The 23,059-nt window shown below is 33.5% G+C and overlaps 1 protein-coding gene across 10 annotated transcripts in view; it reads right to left on the minus strand.

Moving 5' to 3' along the window:
* Positions 1–23,059, minus strand: part of ZBTB46 (zinc finger and BTB domain containing 46) — a 159,449-nt gene that overhangs the window by 76,129 nt on the left and 60,261 nt on the right. The gene's annotated exons all lie outside the window — the stretch shown is intronic.

Genomic DNA, 23,059 nt, shown 5'->3' on the forward strand with positions numbered 1-23,059 from the left:
TGTGTGCATTTAAACTGGAAGTCTAATTCTAAATTGTATGAGATTAGAATTGCCTTTAACTGGCGCATGCTAAAATTGTGAACTTGATTGTTTATCTGTGCATAAGATTTAAAAATAAGTATGCATTAATCTTTAATATTTAAGTATTAGTCCTGGAAATTTAAATCTATATTTAAGCAAAGATCTCTGGTAATTATTCAATGTAAAGAGGTCATGTTTGAATCTCCTCTAATTAGATCCAGTCTATTTAAGGTCTTATGTTGTTTTCTGAATTATATATTGTACAATTTGTAAAACTGTATGAGCTATGTTTTAAAATGATATCAGCTCTGCTGGACATGTGCTATAAGTTTTGTGAAGTTTCACCTAAAATTATTTGGCTATAGCTCATGTTCTGAATTTTAAGATAGTTTTGTTTTCTCCTTTGAACAAAGAAAGAATGTTACTTATAGGGAAAGAAGGAAAAGAGCCTGACTTTTACTTGCAGACACAGGACTGGCCAAGTTGGGTCTACAGAAATGAAGTTAGGCAACTGAAATTATAGTGTAGAATTTATTAAGTCTTATAAAAAGTTTGAAAAGATTTTAAAAAGCAATAAGATTAACAGTTTTCTTGAAGAGAAAGAAAGTCTCTCTCTTCATAACCCATTCCTTTCCTGACGGCAAGTATGGGTAAATGGATGCATCCTTCCCTGTCCACTGACAGGCTTTAAGCTTCCCTCTTACTAGCAAGGTTATCAACCCTAGGAAAAGAACTTGATATTGGTATGGGAGATAACATTTCCACAGAGGAAAATATAGATGAAATAGTTTTGAAATCTCTTCAGCTTTAAATTAGTTCCATTATTTAAAGAGACAGGAGAAAAACCAAACCCTCCTGGGAATTACAATTTGGCCATCACTTCTGATTAGGAGTTTTGGAAATTACATAAAATTGGGGATTAAAAACTGTATACTAGTTTTTTGCATAATTTTGTGGTTTTATTTTAGATTAGTTCTCAGCTTGGAATATGAGGACATAATCTACTCTTCCCCTTCACTGGATATGGGGGGAAGTGATTGCTCCTTAACCCCAACCTAAGCTCTTTCCCGTATTTCACTAGTTGAGGGAGGTAGGAAAAACCCACTCATTTGTGCTCAGCCCCTCTCTGGGCCCCTTGCTATTTGAATGAAATTTCTTCATTTTAAAATTGTTTCTGTTGTTTAAAGGAATAGCCTATATTGATTCCCTTAAAATATAATTAAGAACTATACGGTGTTAATAAATGATTTGGCATTGATTTGACATTGATATTTGAGTATTTTAAAGCAAAATTATTTGTGTTAGTTAAACTTAAAGCCATCTACTTAAATTATTTAAAACCAAACCTAAATGATTTCAGAAAGGTCTGGAGAGATTTACATGAACTGATGCTGAGTAAAATGAGCAGGACCATGAGATCATTATATACTTCAACAACAATACTATATGATGATTAATTCTGATGGATGTGGCCCTCTTCAGCAATAAGATGAACCAAATCAGTTCCAATAGAGCAGTAATGAATTGAACCAGCTACACCCAGTGAAAGAACTCTGGGAGATGACTATGAATCACTACATAGAATTCCCAATTCCTCTATTTTTGTCCGCCTGTATTTTTTATTTCCTTCACAGGTAAATTGTACATTATTTCAAAGTCTGATTCTTTTTGTACAGCAAAATAACTGTATGGACATGTATACATATATTGTATTTAACTTATACTCTAACATATTTAACATGTGTTGGTCAACCTGCCAACTGGGGGAAGGGGTGGGAAGAAGAGGGGAAAAAGTTGGAACAAAAGGTTTTGCAATTGTCAGTGCTGAAAAATTACCCATGCATATATTTTGTAAATAAAAAGCTATAATAAAAAACAACCAAACCTAAGAACCTAGTGCTATTAGTTTAGTCAAAGGGATGAGCAAGTTTGCTAATCATCTATGTGATTTCCCAGAGACCCATAAGAGCTGTATCAAGAGTTAGTGATGCAAGAAACTTCTAAGAAAAGTTAGATATTTTTATTTTGGGTTAACTGTACGTTCTCTGAAAATTGTCATTTCAAAACCCATTTACTTCTATCATGGTTTAACATTTATTTAATGAATATCCATTACTTAATCAACATTATCTACAGCTTTCTTAAATATCTAATGCAAGATTTTTAACCTGATAATACTGGTTCTTTTGCTAACAAAACTTTTAATAATTTCAATTTTTTTTCTTTTTCTTGTATCTTTTGCTGTGCATATAAAAAAAAAAAAAGATGGCATGAAAAAGCCTGCCTCCACAGCAGTCCTGAGGTAGCTTAGGTTATGCACAATGATTTGCAAACTTTTTTTTTTTAAGAGATCTGAGGCCTCTGATGTAAGACTTAGATATTTGAGATAAAATTTCTTGGGGCCATAATTAATATTATTTCTTTTGAGTTTGAATTCAGGTGTGAATGGTGGACCATTAAGTCAGAAAAACCCACCAGAGTAATACCACAGAGATTTCTCAAAAATGATATGTAGAGGTTTGTTTGCTTCTGGGTAAAAAGGAGTTGAAGGATATTTTTTGAGGTCTCCTTAAGATCAGATCCTTCTAACTAGATTTCCCAATTATGCTACAGGAATGTTCCCTACCTATTCAGGAGTTTGGCGATGGGGTGGAATTGTTATGACACATGTGGTCTTCATTTGTGAATTTGTGATTTATATTTGAAGTCAAATAGAACTAAGGATGCTTCAACCTGTTATAGTTTTTTCTTTTTTTCTCTTATAGCAAATTTCTATATTCAGAGCAAGTGGCAAGTGTGTAACATCTTGCTATTTTTCATCTGAAATGTGTAAATGTGTAAATGATTGGGTAAGATGAAAGTTTGGCCTAGTCATCTGCCTGTAACTAGATATAGAACATTTAACTATTGCTACAACTGTTTTCGAGACCCAGCTGCTATTCTAATGCAGTGCGACTTAAAGTAGAGAATTTTAGGCAATCAATCTTCTTAAAAGATGTAACTTAAGGAGTATTTTATGTTACATCAATGTAAAAGTCAATTTTATTTAAGCTAATGTGGAATAACATCTGCTCGTAATATGTTTCTATGTACATGGCTGCTGATGCAGCCATGAAAGAGTATGCTGGCCAATCTATGTAGTTCATCCTATAAAAGACTCTGGCACAAACAGGAATATACAATTTTTGTCCTCTGGGTGATTTAACTACACCAACCTACGAACAGCTTATTTTTACTGATCACAAACTAGGAGAATATCCACATCCAGTATCTCCAACAAAATGCAATTTCTATAATCCCTTTCTTTTCACTGCTCTATTTCTGCTAGCAACTTCTTTATGGACTGATCTATCTCAAACTCCCTGCTTTTCACAGGCAATTGTAAGACTTCTTAAGGGAAGGTGATTGGTATGGGATTAGATTAGTTCTCACCTTGGAATATGAGGAAATAATCTACTCTTCCCCTTCACTGGATATGGGGGGAAGTGATTGCTCCTTAATCCCAAAGTGGAGGTCTCTGGAAACTGAGATCTCTAGAAATTCCATTCCACTCTGTCTCCTTTTAATGATGACTTCTAGATTTTCTTAATCAACTGAGTTGCAAGATTTCTTCTTGCAATAACATAGTCTCTGCTAAAAGAGATTATGCCCAACCAATTCTTTACAGAGATCTTTTGGTTAATTGCTTTCTTCAGGTTAAATCACTTCTTGATTATTCTTACCACATCCTAAGAATGATGTGTTCTCTTTTTAAGTGCTCTCTCTCTAGCTCTTCATGCCCAACTATATGGGCTTCCATAAGTAAGGAATAACTCTTTGGGCCGAATCACAGGCTGAAAGCACTATTAAGGGGAATATCCCCAATTGGAGACCCTCAAATAGTTATTTTTCTATACCAAATGCCTCACACTTTCAAATGATACTATCCTCAAACCCTGCTTATTAGATCTATTTTCTTCTAGGCTTTGGTAAATTCACCTTTAAGTGATCAACACCAGATGCTGTATCAACCAGTTTCCGGGATATGACTCAGAAAACACTGCACGGTGCTTCAACTAGCTTCTAGTCCCACAAGCTCACTAGCCTTACAAATCAGGACTCTGTAGGATGACTCAACTCTATGTCCATTCCCAGCAAGAAGTAGCTTTTAAAGATGAGACCATCACCTCATATCCCAAAGGACTTTGAGCCCCATTTATTTGGGGGTAACTTATTGGTGACTGGACTCCAACAAAATACTCCCTATTAAGGGGCAAACTGATCCCCCCTATTGTGTCCTGGTAACCAACCTTGTACCCCCATGATGTTTTCAAACTCTAGTCTCAGTAAATCTCTGTAACACTCCCTACCCACAGGCTACTGTATTTCACTCCCAGTTTTTGGATATTACTTAACAAGTGTCTCTGGATTTGGCCTCTAAAAATTTTAGTCTCAGTCTCCTAGATACCCTTCTGTTTAAGAAATACTCTCACCAACTTTTTGAAAGATTTATTTAACAAATTAAAAAAAACTGGGGCAGATAGATGGTGCAATAGATAGAGTAACAGCCCTGGAGTCAGGAGGACCTGAGTTCAAATTTGGCCTTAGACACTTAATACTCCCTAGCTGTGTGACCCTGGGCAAGCCACTTAACCCCAATTGCCTCAGCAAAAGAAAATACAAATTTAGAAAACTGAGGAAATGATAAGGTCCTGAACATCTGGGTTGGGTAGCAAAGAAAGCCTGATTATAATATTCTCTGAGGCAAACAGGGAAGGACACTGATGGAGTCAGCTCAGCCTTACAGTCCCACTTCCATGGAAGTCTTTGGAGACTCCATTTTACTGTATCCAATTAGAAAGTCAAGTTGTAATATCAAACTCCCCCATCTCCCTAAGGTAAAATTTCCCCTATAAATCTATACCATAGTCTATACCATTTTTGCTGAATCCCTTTAGGTTAGTCTGCCATGGCATTCTGCCTCATGGTATCTTTCTCCTTGTTATAGCTAACTAACTCTTTTAGGATATTATACTAGGATAGCATACTTCTACTTCTTGGCATAGTCTCCATTTCCTGGTTAATAGAGTCCACTAAGGAATTTGGTCTTTTCCCTTATAAATTGTTAAAACCCCTTTATTTCCTAACCATATGCTTTCCCAAATATAACCCATATTTACTACTCCTAGTGTCTATTTTACCTCTTTATCTTGTCCAAAACCTCTTCTCATAAATAAATAAATAAAGGTACCTTTTGGCAAATAAAACACTATTGTGAAATCTTCACAAGTGTCTTAACATCTTGCACCTAGAATTTTGAACTAGAAATTGCTATTCCACCCTCATAAATAATATAAAATAGGAAATTACACAAGAAGAGTAGATTATAACAAGAAATTGAAAGCAATTCAACAAATATTTACCAAGTTCCTAATGACATTGTTTCTTTTATAGCTCATATTTATTACAATCTCTGTAATCAAGGAACTTGCATTTTAGTAAGGAAATAGACCATGTACACATTTAAGTAAACATGAGATAATGTGAAGAGAGAAAAAGCAATAATTACTGGGTGAAACTAGGAAGGCATCACAGAGGAGGAAGTACTTGAGTTAACATTAGAATAAAGTAAGTTAAGTATTCTCAGATAAAAGGTGAGAAAAACATGTATTTCTAGCATGATGTCCACAGAGAAGAGAGGCAATAATTGACTACAGCTATTATAATCTTAATTTTATAGATGAGGAAATTAAAATCAAAATTACAAATAACTTGCCCAGCTAATAAGTTGTGAGGGGGAATTTGAAGGTGGGTCTTCCTGAATTCCAGTCAAGCAGTCTCTCTACTATACTAAACTGGTGATTTCAGGGAATAGTTGAATGAACAGTCTGCGTTGAATGTAATGAAGTATTTGATGAGGAATAATAGGGGGAAAACAAACCTGGAAAGGTATGTAGGAACCAGATTATATAGAGGGCTTTAAATGTTAGGCCAAGAACTTTGTATTTTATTCTGAAGGCAAGAGAAAACTACTGCATATTTTTGAGCAGGAGAGTGACATGGTCTGCTTTTAGAGGATTACTTTGGCTTTGGGGATACAAGATAAAAGACAGTCACATGGATGACAGTGAAGAGCAGAGGAACTTAGAAAGTCATTACAATAACTAGTCCAAGTGAGAAATGATGAGAGTTTGAACTAGTATGTATTAAAATGGTAAGCTTTAAAATAAAAATGAAAATATGATCCAAATTAAATTACACTTTTAATATTATACTAATCAAATTACTAAGAGGTTACTTTACAGAACTTGACAAAATAATAGTAAAATTCACTTGGGGAAACAAAAAGTCTAGAATATCAAGGAAAATGATGAAAAGAACAAAAAGACAGACCAATGGAACAGACTAAGTAATGGCTATTCATTCAAAAAATAATAGAATCCAATAATTCAGTGTCTGATAAAATGGAAAACATAAGTTACTTAGGGGAAAACTTTCTTTTTGTGGTCTGAAAACTGGACCGGAAAGCAGTCTGGCAGAAATTACATTTAGATTCCTGCCTTATACCATACTTCACAATAAATGGATATGTGCTTTTAATATTCATTAAAAATAATAATATTTAAAATTAGAAAAGAAACAAATCATATAACTTTCATGTCTGAGTAAGATATATATTCTTAACTAAATAAAGAGACATGTAATTACAAAAAACAAAACAGTTTTGATTATTTGAAACTGAAAAGCTTTTGCACAGACAACATTAATGCATGGAAGATAAGAAAGGAAGTAATAGAATAGGGGGAAATCATTGTATCAGATTTGTCTGAAAAGGATTTATTATATATAATATATATAAACAATTAATAAACCATATATAACATTAATAATCAATCCCTAATAGATAAATGGTTGAGTGATAGGAACAAAGAGTTCTCAAAAGAACTGTGAAATACTTACAACCAGGAAGAAGACAGACAAGAGACAGAAAGACAGAGAATGAATGAGTTCTATTTTGAACTTCTTAGTTTAAGATGCAATGGAAAATCCACAGATGAGGCATTTGGCAATGCAGTTTCAGAGTTCTTGACAGACATTAGGTTTAGAGGTATAAATTTGAAACTCATCTACATACAGATAGCTGAACCAATGGGAACTGATAAATACACCAAGAAACAGAATGTAGGAAGAGAATATTATCTATCATAAGCCTTTAGGGACATTCATGTTTAAGGGACAGAAAAAGGATGATGAAAAAGCTGAGAAGGCTAAGAAGAAGCAGTGCCACAAAAAGAAAGCAACATTGTAAAAAGCTAAGTGAAGACAGAATATATAGAGGCTATGTAGAATGACTGTGTAGGATGTCTACGACAAGGATTGAGAAAAAGCCATCTGCTCTAATGAAATAATGTCTGTGTTTTGAGAACTTTAAAGCACTAAATGCTTTTAAGCTTTAAGCTATTGTTATCATTTAGCAAAGCAGCAACAGCTAGTAAGTACTATGCAAACTTCAAAATCTCATGTAAATGTTAATAATAATAATAATTATTATTATTATCATCATCATTTTTGCTGAGGCAAATGGGGTTAAGTGACTTGCCCAGGGTCACACAGCTAGGAAGTGTTGAGTGTCTGAGACCAGATTTGAACTAAAGTCTTCCTGACTTCAGGGCCGGTGTTCTATCCATTGCACCAACTAGTTGCCCCCTAATTTTTATTTTTAAAGCAAATAAATAAAGCTTCACGGGGGAAATAAGTAAGTAGAGGCAACAAGAAGAGAAAACTTCTAGAATTTTGGCTATAAAAGGGAGATGAAATACAAAAAGATAGCAAAAGACTAAGAAGGGGTCAAGTGTAGGGTATTTGTTTGTTTTTTTTAAGATGAAGGAGACCTGTGAATGTTTGTAGGCAATCAGAAATAAATAAATAAAAAGGGAATGGTTGAAAAGTATGCAACAGAAAGAATGGTGGGAGAAGAAGAGACTGGAAGAGATAGGATCAAGGGCACAAGTAAAGAGATTAGTTTTTGAAAGGAGAAATGCTGGAAGGAGCAAGCTCTCACAGAAGACTGGAAGCACAAGTAGAGATGTTTAGCTTTCCCAAAGATGAACAAAAGAAGAGAAGATGGAATATGATGAATAATGGGGGAGAGTGGAATTTCATGATGAATGGACTCATTTTTTTCAATAGAGTAAGAGGCAATATCCTTTACCTAGAGGGAATTAGGGGCGGTATAAAAGAACTTGAGGATATAGTAAAAATAGGTAAGAATAAGCTAGAGTATAGTAAATCTACACTGTAAATTAGATGATCAAGGAGGAAAATGCCATTTAGATTATTTAGATACTTTGAAAATTATGTGATTTGATTAGAGTGAGAAGGCAATGAGCAAGTGGCAGAATTTTTTTCCTTGTGGTGACCTTCTGGTGATGAGCTTCTCTAATCTAAGCCAGACTGATTCCCAGATGATTTAGTGTCTCCAGGGTAGTGCTTTTTTAAAAAAAAGTATCACAAGAACTCAAATCCAGTGACCTTTTCTCAATCTTTAGTCTTCCTGACTTATCTGCAACATTTGACATTGTTGAGAGATTTGCAACATTTGGTACTGCTGAGAGATTTCCTTTTCTTCAATATTATTTCTTTTGGTTTTCTTAGCATGGCTTTTTCTTGGTTCTTCTATCTATGCAACTGTTCCATCTAAGTCTCCTTTCCAGGATCATATCCTATCCCCTAACTAGGGATATATCCCAAGGCTCTTAAGCCTTTTCTTTATATATATTTTCCCAGTTGGAAACCTTATTAAGTTCTCCTAGATTCATTCATCATTTTGATATAGATTACTCCCAGAGGTATAGATGAATGAAAGAAAAGAATTATTTAGAACTTACTATGAGCAAAGCACTGTTCTAAGCACTTGGGATACAAATATAGTCCTATTCTAAAAGATCTCACAATCTAATATATAATTGATCTTTAACTGTCTTCTGAGCTCCAGTAATGCATCTCCAACTACCTATAGAACAAATTCAACTATTATGTTCTACTGGCATCTCAAACTTTTTTTTTGTATTTATAGAATTCTTTAATGTTTGCAGACCCATATGCATACAGAATACACACACACACACACACACACACACATATACAGAAATGCATATATATGAATAGCAGATCAAACTTAACCTGTCCAAAACAATTCACTATCTTTTCTTCAAACGCACTTACTCCTCTTCTGAATTTTCCTATTTCTTTCAAGGACAAAAGCATCTTTCCAGTCATCCAAGTTCACAACCTTTTAAAGTCATGTTTTCCTTCCCAAGCACCCTCGCCCTACTTATCCAACTAGATGTCGAGCCTTCTTGATTGTACCTACACAGCTTTCATAACTGTCTTCTCTTTACACATAGCTACCACTCTAGTTCAGGTCAGCATCACCTCTTTTCCAGATTTTTGCCATAGCCTCTTCATTGATCTCGCTACCTCGTTTCTCCCCTCTTCAATTTGTTCTCCACATAGTTATCAAAGTGATATTCCTAAAACACAGATTTGGGTATTTTACTACTCAATACAGTCTAATGGCTATTACCTCAAAAAATTATCTCTACAAACTCTTCTTTTTTTTTTCCATTTAAAGCCCTTTATAATCTCATTCCAAACTATTTTTCAAAGTGAATCATACATTATTCACTTTAGCTATACTCTTCTTTTTTGAATGTAGGAAAGATTTATTTTACATTCTTTCAAGAATAGGTACCTAGGTGAGTAGACACACCTTTGAAACTCCAAAGGCTAGCTGTAGTCTTTTAGTGCAGCCAAACTGTTTTTTGTTATTTCTTACACATAAACACATTATCTTCTAAATGCAAGCCTTTGTACTAAACACCTCCCATGCCCAGAATGTACCCTTTATCATCCTTACCTTTTAGCCAAATAGCTCAAGCCAGGCAGATTTCAGAAAAACTTGGAGAGACTTACATGAACTGATGCTCAGTGAAGTGAGCAAGAACCAGGAGAACATTGTATATAGTGACAGCAATATTGTGTGATGATCAACTATGATTTACTTAACTCTTCTCAGCAATAAAGTGATCCAAGACAATTCCAAGAGATTCATGTTGCAAAGTACTATCCATATCCAGAGAAAGAAAGTGGAGTCTGAATACAGATCAAAGCATATTAATTTTTGTTTTATTTTGTTCTTTGGGGATTTTCCTTTTTTTTTTTTTTTTGTATTTCTTCTTGCACATGATTAATGTGGAAATATATTTAACATGAATGTACATATGTAAGTTAGATGGAAGAAAAATTCAGAACTCAAAATTTTATTAAAAATCAATGTTGAAAGGTGGTGCAGTGGATAGAGCATTAGCCCTGAAGTTAGGAGGACCTGAGTTCAAATCTGGTCTCAGCCACTTAACATTCCTAGCTGTGTGACTCTGGGCAAGTCACTTAATCCCAATTGCCTCAGGGGAAAAAAAAAGTTGAAAACTACTTTAAAATGAAACTGGAAAAAATAAAATAACTATTTGTTAAAAAAAAATAAAGTTTTTTTTTTTAATTCAATAACCTACCCCAATACCCCCAAGACTTTTTTCTGGTTCTCCCTAGCATCTAGTGTTTCCTTTCCAAAAAGACTTCATATTTACTTTGTATATTTTTTCATGCGTGCAACATTTCTCCCACTGAATGTAAGTTCCTTGGAGGAAAGGACCGTTACATTTATTTCTTTGTATCCCTAGTACCTAGCACACAGTAGACATTTTATAAGTGCATGCTGGATATTTTGTTAACACCTACCACAGTTTGTGCTACACTGGATCAAATAAGATAAATGTATGTAAAACACTGTAATCTTAAAGTGCTATCTCAAGGCAACCTTCAGTGAAGCACTATAATTAAGCACCAGAATTGTAAAAATCTGAAAAATTCAAATATCACAGAAGCATTTTGTTTGGAACAGTAATTGTGATTATTTTGCAATTTAAAAATGCACAGTGTTTAAAATATAATTGTTTTAAAAAAAAGTGTGAATGTATGCTATTTTGTATAAGTCTTTTATCATAAGCAGAAGTGTTATTTTATAGAGTCACTGAACATAGAAACCAACTAATTCTGGAATAGTTGCTGGGACGATAAAAATTAAATTCTTTTAAATATTGGTTTAAGATTCTGGGCAGCCAAAAAAAAAAAAAAATCTTAAGTGGATAAGTTTGACTATATTGTTTCAGGAAAATTTGGCCCCAGATTTAAGTCATTTAGGTAGTGAACCAAGAATTGTTTCTAGGCAAGACTGAAATTTACTAGATCATTAAGGAGAACAAAAAGCTTAGTGAATGAGCTATTTTAAGGCTGATAAAAGCTAACAAAGAAAAATGAAAATCTTAAATTGTGGGAGTTATTTGTAAGGCACAAGGGCGGCTATACTAATTTAAAACTGTCTCTGATCAAAACTACATTTCAGTCTTGAGCAGTTCTTTGTGGAAAATTCATATTACTTAGATAAAACAAATTTAAAATATTGATAAAATTGATTTTCAAAAGTTAATCTTAAAATAGTGCTGCTTTGGAAAAAACAAAACAAAATTGAGCCTCAAGATTTTGTAAAACAAATTAAGAGGAAAATTTCAGGTAGAAACAATACTTTTACAAATCACACAGACCTGAATGACTCTAGACTATACTAAGTAACTTCAAATAGCATTCTTTCACTTTGGACTGGATTAAATATTTTATATAAAACTTTAAATAGTCACTATAAATGTGAGAACATATAACACAATCATCTGTGAAACCCAGCTGTAAATATTTTCATACTCTGCAAATAATGTTTTGGTCTTCATACAAAAGCACAATTTCATTCTCTTAAAAAGTTATCAGAGGCAAATTCTACATTTTCATTAATGAAGGTTTTAAAATCTCTTTCCACAGTGAGGATGCATTGGAGAATTTCATTGAGGCAGCTTTGCAATAGATTTGGTATTGATAAACCTTAGAGGTTAGTCCACAAAATATAGTGGGTATTTATATAGCACTTTAAGATTTACATATCTTAGCTAATATAAAACTAAAAATAAACTGTTGCAATGGAAGTATAATTTGAGAATTATCTTATTCATTTTATAGATGAGGAAATAGATTCAGAGATGTGATTTGCTCATGGTCATGTAACTAGTAAGATTAAAGGCAGGATATGAACTCTCTTTCAATTGTAATTTCAATCTAGTTCTCTAAGCACTATACCACAAGATAGTATGTCGTTTTCTTTCTACAAATGGGATGTATTTCAAAAAATTTCTAAGTCAGGTTTTTGGCAACCTGAACATATTTTCTTAGATATTATTGTAAATAGTGGTCAGGTTTTTGAAGAAGCCTATTTATCTTATCCCCCGTTTCAATCTAACAGAAAACATTTCTGGATACTCAGATGAATCTTGGATTTCATCAATCTGTAAATTCCCTCTAATGATGCAATGCAGATCATAACCTATCTATGTCCATCTATTCTGTCAGTCACTAAGTCAACAAACAAAACTATATACAAGGCAATGTGCTAAGGAACAAGGACATTAAGAAAGCAAAAAGAGCCCTTATTTTCAAGAATCTCATTCTAACAGCAGAGACAGGTAAATTACGAGGTACAAACAAAACATATAGATATAAATATAGATAAAATAGATATAAATAGTCTGATAGAGAAAGGCAAAAACATCTAGGAGGATTAGGACTTTCTGAGAAGGTGGAATTTGAGTTGAATCTTGAAAGAAGCCAGGAAATAGGAGGCATACATGAGGGGTAAAAGTATTCTAGACATGAGGAACAGCAGGACAAGGTACATAACCAAAAGATGGAACCTTTTGTGAAAGGAATTAAAGTAAGTCAGTGTAGTTGGATCATTTACTGTGTAAGAAAACTGAAAAGATAGAAAGGAAACAGTTTATGAAGAGCTTTAAATGCCAACAAGGAATTTATGTTTTATCCTGAAGGTAAATAGGAAGCTATGGAATTTATTAATTAGTGAGGTGATATGATAATATCTAACCTTAGCAACTCTCATACTTGTCCAAAGAAGGTCCACCCAGTGTTGTGAAGACCTTCCTTAGCTGTTTCTGACACAGAGAAGATACCGATATAGTAGCCTGTCTTCTTTCCCTACTATACATTGCCCTCATGATCACTGATTTAGAGTTGAAATAGAGTTTCAGAAGTCATCAAGTTAAACTCCTAAATTTTCCAAATGCAGAAAGTGAAGCTCATAAAAATTAAGGAACTTGGCTGGCATCAAATATTTGAGGTAAGATTTGAACTAAATAAAGTCTTTCTGACTCCAAAGCTAACACTCTATCCATTATGCCATGCTGTCATGACATTTTAAATTCCTGTTCTTCAAAGTTCTTCAATGAATGTTTCAATCTACTCATACCTTTCATGAGTTTTCTTCATCACCTTCTATGTGATGTTCATTTTTATTTCTTCAAAGACTTTTATATTCCATGTAGCATAGTCATAGGACACAAATAATATGGAATATTGATATTAAAAAGTTGGGCCTTTGTTTCTGGGAGAATTTTTAGCATCATTAAAGGAACTTCGAAATTTCCTAAAAAGCAATCCAGCCTACTCTCTTCCTTCTGTTTAATTCTGAAACTAATTTGCTATTCATTTTTTGCTGTTGATTTTAAATAAATATACTGAAGTTATCCCTCCAATTGCATGTCATAATCTGTACAAAAGATATTAATTCACATGGTCTTTCATGTTTAGAAGATCAGGTTAAGTTTTTCAGTAATAATAGACTATTTGGAGGCTCTACAATATTCCTGGGCTTGGTTAATAGTTTATTAAGGACCTACTTTATGCCTGATCCTGTGTCAAGTATTGGTAATTCAAAGGCAGAATGAGAATAGTCTCTGCCCACTTACACAAACTGATGCTGAGTAAAATGAGCAGGACCAGGAGATCATTATATACTTCAACAACAATACTATATGATGACCAGTTCTAATGGACCTGGCCATCCTCAGCAAGGAGATCAACCAAATCATTTCCAATGGAGCAGTAATGAACTGAACCAGCTACACCCAGAGAAAGAACTCTGGGTGATGACTAAAAACCATTACATTGAATTCCCAATCCCTATATTTATGCCCACCTGCATTTTTGATTTCCTTTCCAAGCTAATTGTACAGTATTTCAGAGTCTGATTCTTTTTGTACAGCAAAATAACAGTTTGGTCGTGTATACTTATTGTGTATCTAATTTATATTTTAATATATTTAACATCTACTGGTCATCCTGGCATCTGGGGGTAAGAGGTGAAAAATTGGAACAAGAGGTTTGGCAATTGTTAATGCTGTAAAGTTACTCATACATATAACCTGTAAATAAAAGGCTATTAAATAAAGAGAGAGAGAGAGAGAGAGAGAGAGAGAGAGAGAGAGAGAGAGAGAGAGAATAGTCTCTGCCCTCAGAGAACTTACATTCTAATGGGGTCACAACATGTACACTTATAGGTATACAGAAGATACATATGTAACAAGGGAATCCCAGAGAACACACTGAGTTGTTCTTACTGGTTCTAGTGGACCATGTAGGTATTTTAAAGGTGACTTTTAGTCATGTATGACTCAAAGTTGAAGGATATGCACTGTGATATGATAAAAGGTCTTCTAATTGGATGCTGAGAGAGAGGAGTCAATGTCTCAATAAATATTCAAAAGGGATTGGCCCTCTCTCTTTTCCTTTCTATCTCTAAATCATGTTAAGACTATATCTCAAGTTGTTTCCTCTAGTTAGGTAGGAGAAAGGCAACTGTTCCTTTTTCTATATAGTCTCCATGAACATATGTCCTGATTAAGCTTATACCTGTCCCTCTTATTGTCTTTGCTCTTTTTATGCCTATTATTCCCCAATCTTAAGTAAAAGAGCATTCCAAAATGTTTATGTCCAGACTTGGAAGTAACCTTGTGAATTCAAAAGGTCTGGAAATCTTGGGTCCCATTGCATTGGAGTCAGCTGGTGGCAGAGTATCTGAAATAGTTTGTGTCTGAGAAATTATTTACCAATAAGAAGATTAGCTTCAGCGTGGTCATTTTGCCAGCAGAATTTTAAGGGTAGTAAAATATAAAATATCTAAATGAGTAATCTACAAATATCTTATATTCTGTTAAGATTTATGTAACAGCCTTGAATCAAATTTTAATAATAGTTATGTTAAGCTACTGAATTCTCTTCTAAATGCTTCAAACTGGATCTATAACCAGTAGGGAGCTATAGGGAGAAATAGAGAACTATAAATGGAAATAATATCCTAACTTCTCACACATTCCCACTGCCCCCATGCAAGTTTATCTGTTTTTTTTTTTAAACTGCATTGAAATTGTCCACAGAACTTAATTAGCTCTAAAAGCTCACTCATTGACATAAGTTCCTGATTACCTGCATATAAACATACATGTGGAATTTCTGCTGCTCTTTGATGCTTAAATGAATGACCACCATAGGCAATTCTGAAGCATCCAAAAAGCAACTGAGTCTTGAGCTTAAGACTAAACCTGGGTATATAGCTTCAAGAGTCATTTGCATAGAAATGTCAAATGAATCAATGGGAGTCAATGATTTCGCCAAGTGAAAAAGTAGAAAGGAAAGAGTAAAAGTCCCATAGTTAGTGTCTTAAATATGATAAAGAAAAATCCATCAAAGGAGAATGAGAAGAGGTGTGGTGAATCAGGTAAAAGAGAAAAATTCTGAAAATTCAGAGAGTACATACAATTAGGTCCCAATTAATATGACTAGTAAATTTCATGAAGTGGTTGCATGCATTTGAATATATACATTGTTTGAAGTTATAATCATATAAAACATGGTCACAGGTCCCAGCCTAGTGGAAATATGCAGTGAAAATTCAAATACTGAGACTACTTCATAAGATTCATTATTCTCAGTACTCAGGACATAACTAACAGAATCCAAGAGGAAGGGGTGATCAATATTGTCAAATGTTGCAGGAAGATCACAAACTATCAAGATTAAGAAAAGTTAATTAGATCTAACAAGAAGGAAGTTCTTGGTAAGTCTGTAGAGAGCAATTTCAGTTGCATAATTAAGTTGGAAACCAGAATACAGAAAGTTTAGGAGATGGTGAGAGAACAGAAGTGGAAGCAACAGACAATATTTTCAAGCAATTTAGCTGAAGAAGAAGTGATACAGAACATTTGCTAAAGGGGGTTGGCGGAAATATTTAGTGAGAGGCTTGATAGGAGAGAGCAGACATGATGTGTTTGTAAGCAACAGGAAAGGAACCAGTAGATAGAAAAGACTGGAGACTAGAGAGAGAAAAAAGATGACAATGAAGCAATCTACTAAAAGAGATAGGAGAGGGATGCTATCAAGGGTTCATGTAGAGGACCGCTTCATCAGAGAATGGAGCAAAGGACGAAATAGTGGATAATGTTAAAAAGGTATGAATTGAAGAAAAAGGAAAAAATAACTTCTGGTTTTGGTTTAAGTATCAAGGGAGACCCTCTCCTGGAAGGATGAGGACAGGGGGTGCTGTAGTATGCTTCAAGAGAGAAAAGAAGTTTTGGAACAAATTCTGTAGTGAGTGGGATAATCAATTAAGGAAGAATAGAAAGAATGCTGCAATGAAATCTCAATGTTGATTACATAATTAATTATTCATCTATCTAACTAGCAAAATGTAATTTACAAAAAAAGTATATTTGAATGACCTCACCATCTACCATCTTTACCTTGGACTCTCTGAAATATCTCCTCTATCATGGTGACAAACAGCTTTGACAAAGCTACAACTCCCTGTTTTATGCCTTGCCTGATGCCCATTAATGACAAAGTTATTTCTGTTTTAGACCTTTCAAGGAATCTTGAATAAAGTCAATGTATATATAGAAGGTAGCCCAGCTGTATGAAACTTCTATTCTATTGTCTTCCCCCAAACATAACCCTGCTAATTATTTCTTTTGCCTAGGATGCCCTTCTTCTTCATCTACATTTACACAAATTCTACTTATTTTTTATTTTAATTCAATGTTATTTTCAATTGCAAATTCTTTCCTTCTCCCTCTCACCAAGAAAAAGGGGAAAAGCAAAAAAGAAAGTGAAAAAAAAGGGTTTTAAGCTGTCTTCTAAATCTATCACTTTTATATCTGGAGGTGGACAGCATCTTTCCTGATAATTCTTTTGGCTTTGTGTTTGGTGATTGTGATTATCAAAGTATTTAAGTCTTTCAGAGTTGATTATCTTTATAATATTCTTGTTATTGTGTACATATATACATTATATAAAGTAATCCTGCTCACCTCACAAGTCTTTCCAAGTTTTTCTAAAACCACTCTACTCATAATTTCTTACAGTATTAAGGTATTCTATCACATTCCTATATCATGTCTTCGTCAGCTATTCCCCAATTGATAAGCATCCCCTCAGTTTCCAATTCTTTACTATCAAAAAAAGAGCTGCCATAAATATTTTTGTACTATAGGTTCTTTTTGTTCTTTATTTGATCTCTTTGGGATATAGACCTAGTAGAAATATTGCTAGGTCAAAGAGTATGCACAGTTGGATGGTTTTTTGGGTATAGTTGCAAATTGCTTTCTAGAATGGTTAGACAAGTTCACAGTACATTAAAATATCTGTTTTCCCACTGCCCCTCTTTTTAAAAATTTATTTACTTTGCCAATTTAGGCAATCTTATGGGTGTGAAATAGGACCTCAGAGTTGTTTAATTTGCATTTGTCTAATTATTAATGATTTAGAGCATTTTTATATGATTGTTGATAGACAAGTGTTTTTTTATGCTCCTTTAATTTGCTTATTATGTTACCTTTTTTGTAATCCTATCCATTCTTAAAGGTCCATTTTAAGACCACCCTACTTAATCTTTCCCAAACCATTCCAGTTCATTGTGAATTTTCCTTCCTTTAAACTCCTATGCCATTTATTATTTACAACATTCATTTGACAATTAACATTTTATGTATGGCTGTCTGTTCCACATTACTTAATTCATTTTGCTAGGAGGCCAGCCTGAATTTGAAAGGGCTTATCACTGGAAGGTTGACACCAGATAACACTTTTTTAACCCCAGAAATTCATGAGACCAAATATAGAGTTTGTTATCTATAGGGTTCCTACATCTTTCATTATTTAGCTTTTCATATATGTTTTATCTCCTTAACTAAACTGTATAGGTCCCTTGAAATGGATCAATTACCATATCTTGTGATTTCTTCATATTCTTCAGAGTAATTAGCATGAGGCCTTATATGCAAAAAGTATTTGATAAATGTTTAATCAAATCTTTACAGAAACAGTATTATACTCCTTTTTAGTATGCTACTAATGCTACAATCATCTTATCAAAGATATAAATAAAATAATTCACTTAAAGAAAATTCTTAATACAGATAGCTAAGAGGGCATGATACAATGGATAGAGCATTGGCCCTGGAGTCAGAAGGATCTGAATTCAAATCCGACCTTAAGACATTGACACTTACTAGCTGTGTAACCCTGGACAAGTCACTTAACCCCAATCATCTTATGAGAGAGACAGAGACACAGACACAGAGACAGAGAAAGAGCACTAAAAGCCATCAACTGGGAACAAATTTTTATAATCAACTATCTCTAAGAAAGGTTTAGTATATAAGGTATATAAATGATAAATAGAACTATATAAAACCAAAAGCTATTCCACAGTAGATAAGTGGTTATGAGATATGAACAAATAGTTCTCAAAAGAATTGAAAACTATTAACAACTAGGCAAAAAAAAAAAAAAGTCCCATATCACTATTAAGAGACTCTAAGGTTTTACTTCATATCCAACAAATTGGCAAAAAATGACAAAAGATGAAAATAATCAATGTTGGAGGTTGTAGAAAGACAACACTAATGCATTGTTGGTGGAACTATGGAAAAGCATTTTGGAAAATGATTTGGAATTGTTTAAAATGCCCATACCCTTAGATCCAGAGTTTCTACTTACATGCACTTGCTCCAAAGAGGTCATTAACAAACAAACAAAAAAGTCTCCACTTCCACCAAAACACTTAATAATAGCATTTTCATAGCAGTAAAGAACTACAAAAGTTGATATTCATTAACTGGGGAATGGATAAACAAATTATGGTATAGGGAAATATTACTGTGCTAAGAGAAATAACAGACATGATGAACCGAGATGGATGGAAAGACTTAGAGAAAATGAATTAAACAAAGCCAGGAAAACAGCACGTACAATTACTATGAAAATGTAAATGGAATGAACAACTACCATAAAACAAGTGAAAAAAAAGTGGCAAAGTCATAAGAGAACAAGCTTTTTACCAAAGAAGAGATATAAGGAAACGTTTTTCTTTCCTCCATCCCCATATCTGCTCCCTTCTCCATCCCAATCCCTTTATAAAGTTGGGAATGTGGAAAATCAAATATAATGTATATTTTTAGTGTTTTAATCAATTTTGTGATTTTTTTCCTTTTTCTTTTTTTCCTCTTCTTTTTAATTATAGGGGATGTTTCATTGAAAGGGTGAAGGCGAAGATACAGGAGATGATAGTACCACAATTTATAAACAGACATTTTAAACATCTAGTTCAATAATATCTTAACATCTAAACATCTAAACAGTCTATTATACTTATACTCAAGTGAATACACATGAAATGGAGAAGTGAACAAATGAGATACAAGGACCAGAAACATAAGATAGTTTTTGAATGAGATACTGGTTTTTGAAATAAGAAGACCTATGTTTAAATCTTGTCTTGGCTATTAACTATCTTTCTGTACCTAGGAAGATAACAAGCTCTCTGGTTTCAGATTTTCTTTTCAAGTCAACAAGCACTAGATTCAGCTAGGTAGCGCAGTGGATAGAGCACCAGTCCTGAAGTCAGGAGGACCTGAGTTCAAATCTAGCCTCAGACACTTAACTTTCTAGCTGTGAAACACTGGGCAAGTCACTTAACCCCAATTGCCTCAGCAGCAAAAAAAAAAAAAAAAAAAAAAGTCAACAAGCATTTATTAAGTACCTACTATGTGTCAGAAAGTAGTGTGGGAAAACAAATAAAATCAAAAACAGTGCATGCTTTCAAATGGAGTCGATTGGACTATATTAACAATTCTCAAAGTGTTGTCTGGGAATCCCTGGAGTCTTTAGATCCCTTTTAAGGGATCTGCTCTGTCAAAATTATTTTCATGATAATATGAAGACATTTTAGTTTAAAATATATATTGATAGGCATAACTCACATAAATAAAAGCTCCTTTTTGGGATGTTCTCAATAATTTTTCAGAACATACAGAGATTTCAAGACCAAAAAGTTGGAGAATCACCAAATGGTTCATTTTTAGTGCCTTGCCTTCTAGATACATGTATGATCCTAAGAAATAAGAACATATAAAATGGCAAAAGCAGGAAAAAAATACTAAAACATTTTTCTAGATTAACACTTGCTTTTATTTCATTCTAATTATTAATATTTCAGTTTTTCATCTATGTGGATAAATCACAACTCATTCAATACCTGATCATTGTTCAAATATCAAATGCCACGTGTCCTTAAAAAAAAAATCACAGAGATAGAAAGTACAACATTCTAGGCAGGATCAGCCTTATAAAAATCACAGATCAGTTTCAACATGTAATTTTTTTTGAGGTGTGCCAAAGAGATTCTCTTATTCCAAAATATATCACCATCTCTCTCTGAGGCCAGAAAATTCTAACAATTAAGGTTCACTATTTTTGTCTTGAGGACTTTTACACCTCCAAAAATGGCCCTAAAAATGTGAATGTTTGTGGGGAAGAGAAAACATCCTCAATCTTCATAAGCTATTTCTTATGAGAAAATTAGTTTAGCAATTAGGAGTGAAAATGAGAAAGTCAACAGGAAAAAGTAGAAGGGAGCTCTATCTGGTAATAAAGTGGCTAAGAAAGCAAAGATAAACTTTTCTTTTTCACAATTACTTCTAGGACTATCTGATTCTAAATATTCATTTATTAATATTTTATATGGAAAAGAAAGAAATAAGCACTTCTCTGCTATATGTAGACACATCTACTATATATCAGGCAATATGCTAACCACTTAAAAATAACATGTCATTTGATACTCTGACAGATAGGTGCTTGTATTATCTCAATTTACAGCTAAGGAAAGTGAGATAAAGATTAAGTGACTTTCCCAGGATCATGTAACTAATAAATGTCTTGAGGCCAGACTTGGACTTGGGTCTTCCTGACTCCAGGTCCAGAGTTCTCTTCACTGTACCACCTAGCTGCTTCTATACTTATATCTTACTTAAAATTTTTTTTTCTATATTCATCACTAAAAACCTTCAAATACTTAATCCTAGCGTGGAAATATCCTTGGGTTCTTACCCATAGAATTAAGGGTACAGCAGATCCCACATCAAGTAAGAAAGGCCTTTGTCTATGGACTTTACATAGACCAAAATTTTTTGAGGATTAACCTAAGTCTAGAAAGCTTACCATGTGTTCAAAAATTTTGGATCATAGTAATTAAGGGGCAGTCTATGAATGTATAGTGAGTTTGTTGTGATCAAGCCAAATAAATCATTGATCTTTTAATGTACTGAAGTGTATAGCTAACAGTAAAAATATAGATTCATACACACCAAAATAGTTTTAGCACCACTTTTTGTAACAGCAAAGAACTTAACAAAGTAGATGTCAATTGATTGGGGAATGGTTAACTCCTCTGTGATACATGAATGTAAAGGAACATTATTGTACTACTAGAAATGATGAATGACTATTATAAATAAAGACATACATTGGAAGACTTATATGAACTGATACAAAGAAAAGTAAGCAGAACTAGGAAAAACCAAATAGAACAATGTAAATGGGAGGACATATAATGAAATCACTGAAAGATAATGTTGTAAAATGACATTAAGTTTGGACCCAAAAAGGTATAAAAGAAGGCACTGCTTACTCTTCTTCATATAGGTAGAAAAACTATGGGTGTTGAATGCAATAAATAATGTCAGTCTTTTCTGATGTGTTGTTTAATTTTGATAAGTTTTTTTTCCCCTCTTTTTTATTCTATTTTAAGAGATCATTTTGGGGGGAGGGAAGACAGGAAATATTAGAAAATAAAGGAAATGTAAAAACAAAATACATCAATAAAAGGTAAGTAATAATGCCACATATATATAAAATGCCACAATGTTGGTTTTTCTCAGACAAATTCTATTCAATTTTTGATAGAATAAATTTATACTAGGGGCCTATTCTGAGTATTCTAATCCCCAAGAATTCTTGTTTGAGAGCTCTATAGTATATATTATTCAATCTAGTTCTTCATTATACTCTGTGTGAGATAAACAAATCTAGAGACATCTCCTTCACAAATGTTCAGACTATTTGAGCCCAACCTGTAGTAAAGTCCATATTATAGAAGAGCTCATATTGGTCACAGTGAACACACTGTACTTTGACCCCAAGGTTGTGATGTCATTTTGGCCCTCTTTGTGTACAAAGGATGAAAAACAGCCTGGTATATTTCTGTTTCAAGTGTGTGCCCTACCTAAATTAAGAGCATCTTGAGGGGAAATATTCATGCCTAATCTTTACAGACTTTCTCCTACCTCTCTGTTACTCTATACTTTTAGTAAATATTTACCCAGCACCAAAAGGTATCAGATGTCTGAAGCACAAGGAGGAAGCAAAACAATTGATCATTTAATAATCCCCTCTACTCTGACCTTAAAAGTTCATATTTTATTAAAGCAACACCGAAAAAATCTGTTTTTCAGTATTCTGGGAATTTTTTAAAAATATTTTTAATTTAAATTAATTTATTTTATTTAATAATATTTTATTTATTTTCTTTTCTTAGAAAGTAAATGAGGCAAAATGGAAAGAACAATGAATCTGAACTATGGAGACCTGAGTTCAAATCTCAAATGGCTGAATCTTAGTTTCCTCATAATCTACCTACCTCACAAGCTTACTATGTATACCTTAAAGTGTATATAAATGTATGTCATTTTTATTTTTCTCCTTTTCTATATGT

Source organism: Sarcophilus harrisii, chromosome 2, assembly GCF_902635505.1.
Source record: "Sarcophilus harrisii chromosome 2, mSarHar1.11, whole genome shotgun sequence".
NCBI lineage: Eukaryota > Metazoa > Chordata > Mammalia > Dasyuromorphia > Dasyuridae > Sarcophilus > Sarcophilus harrisii.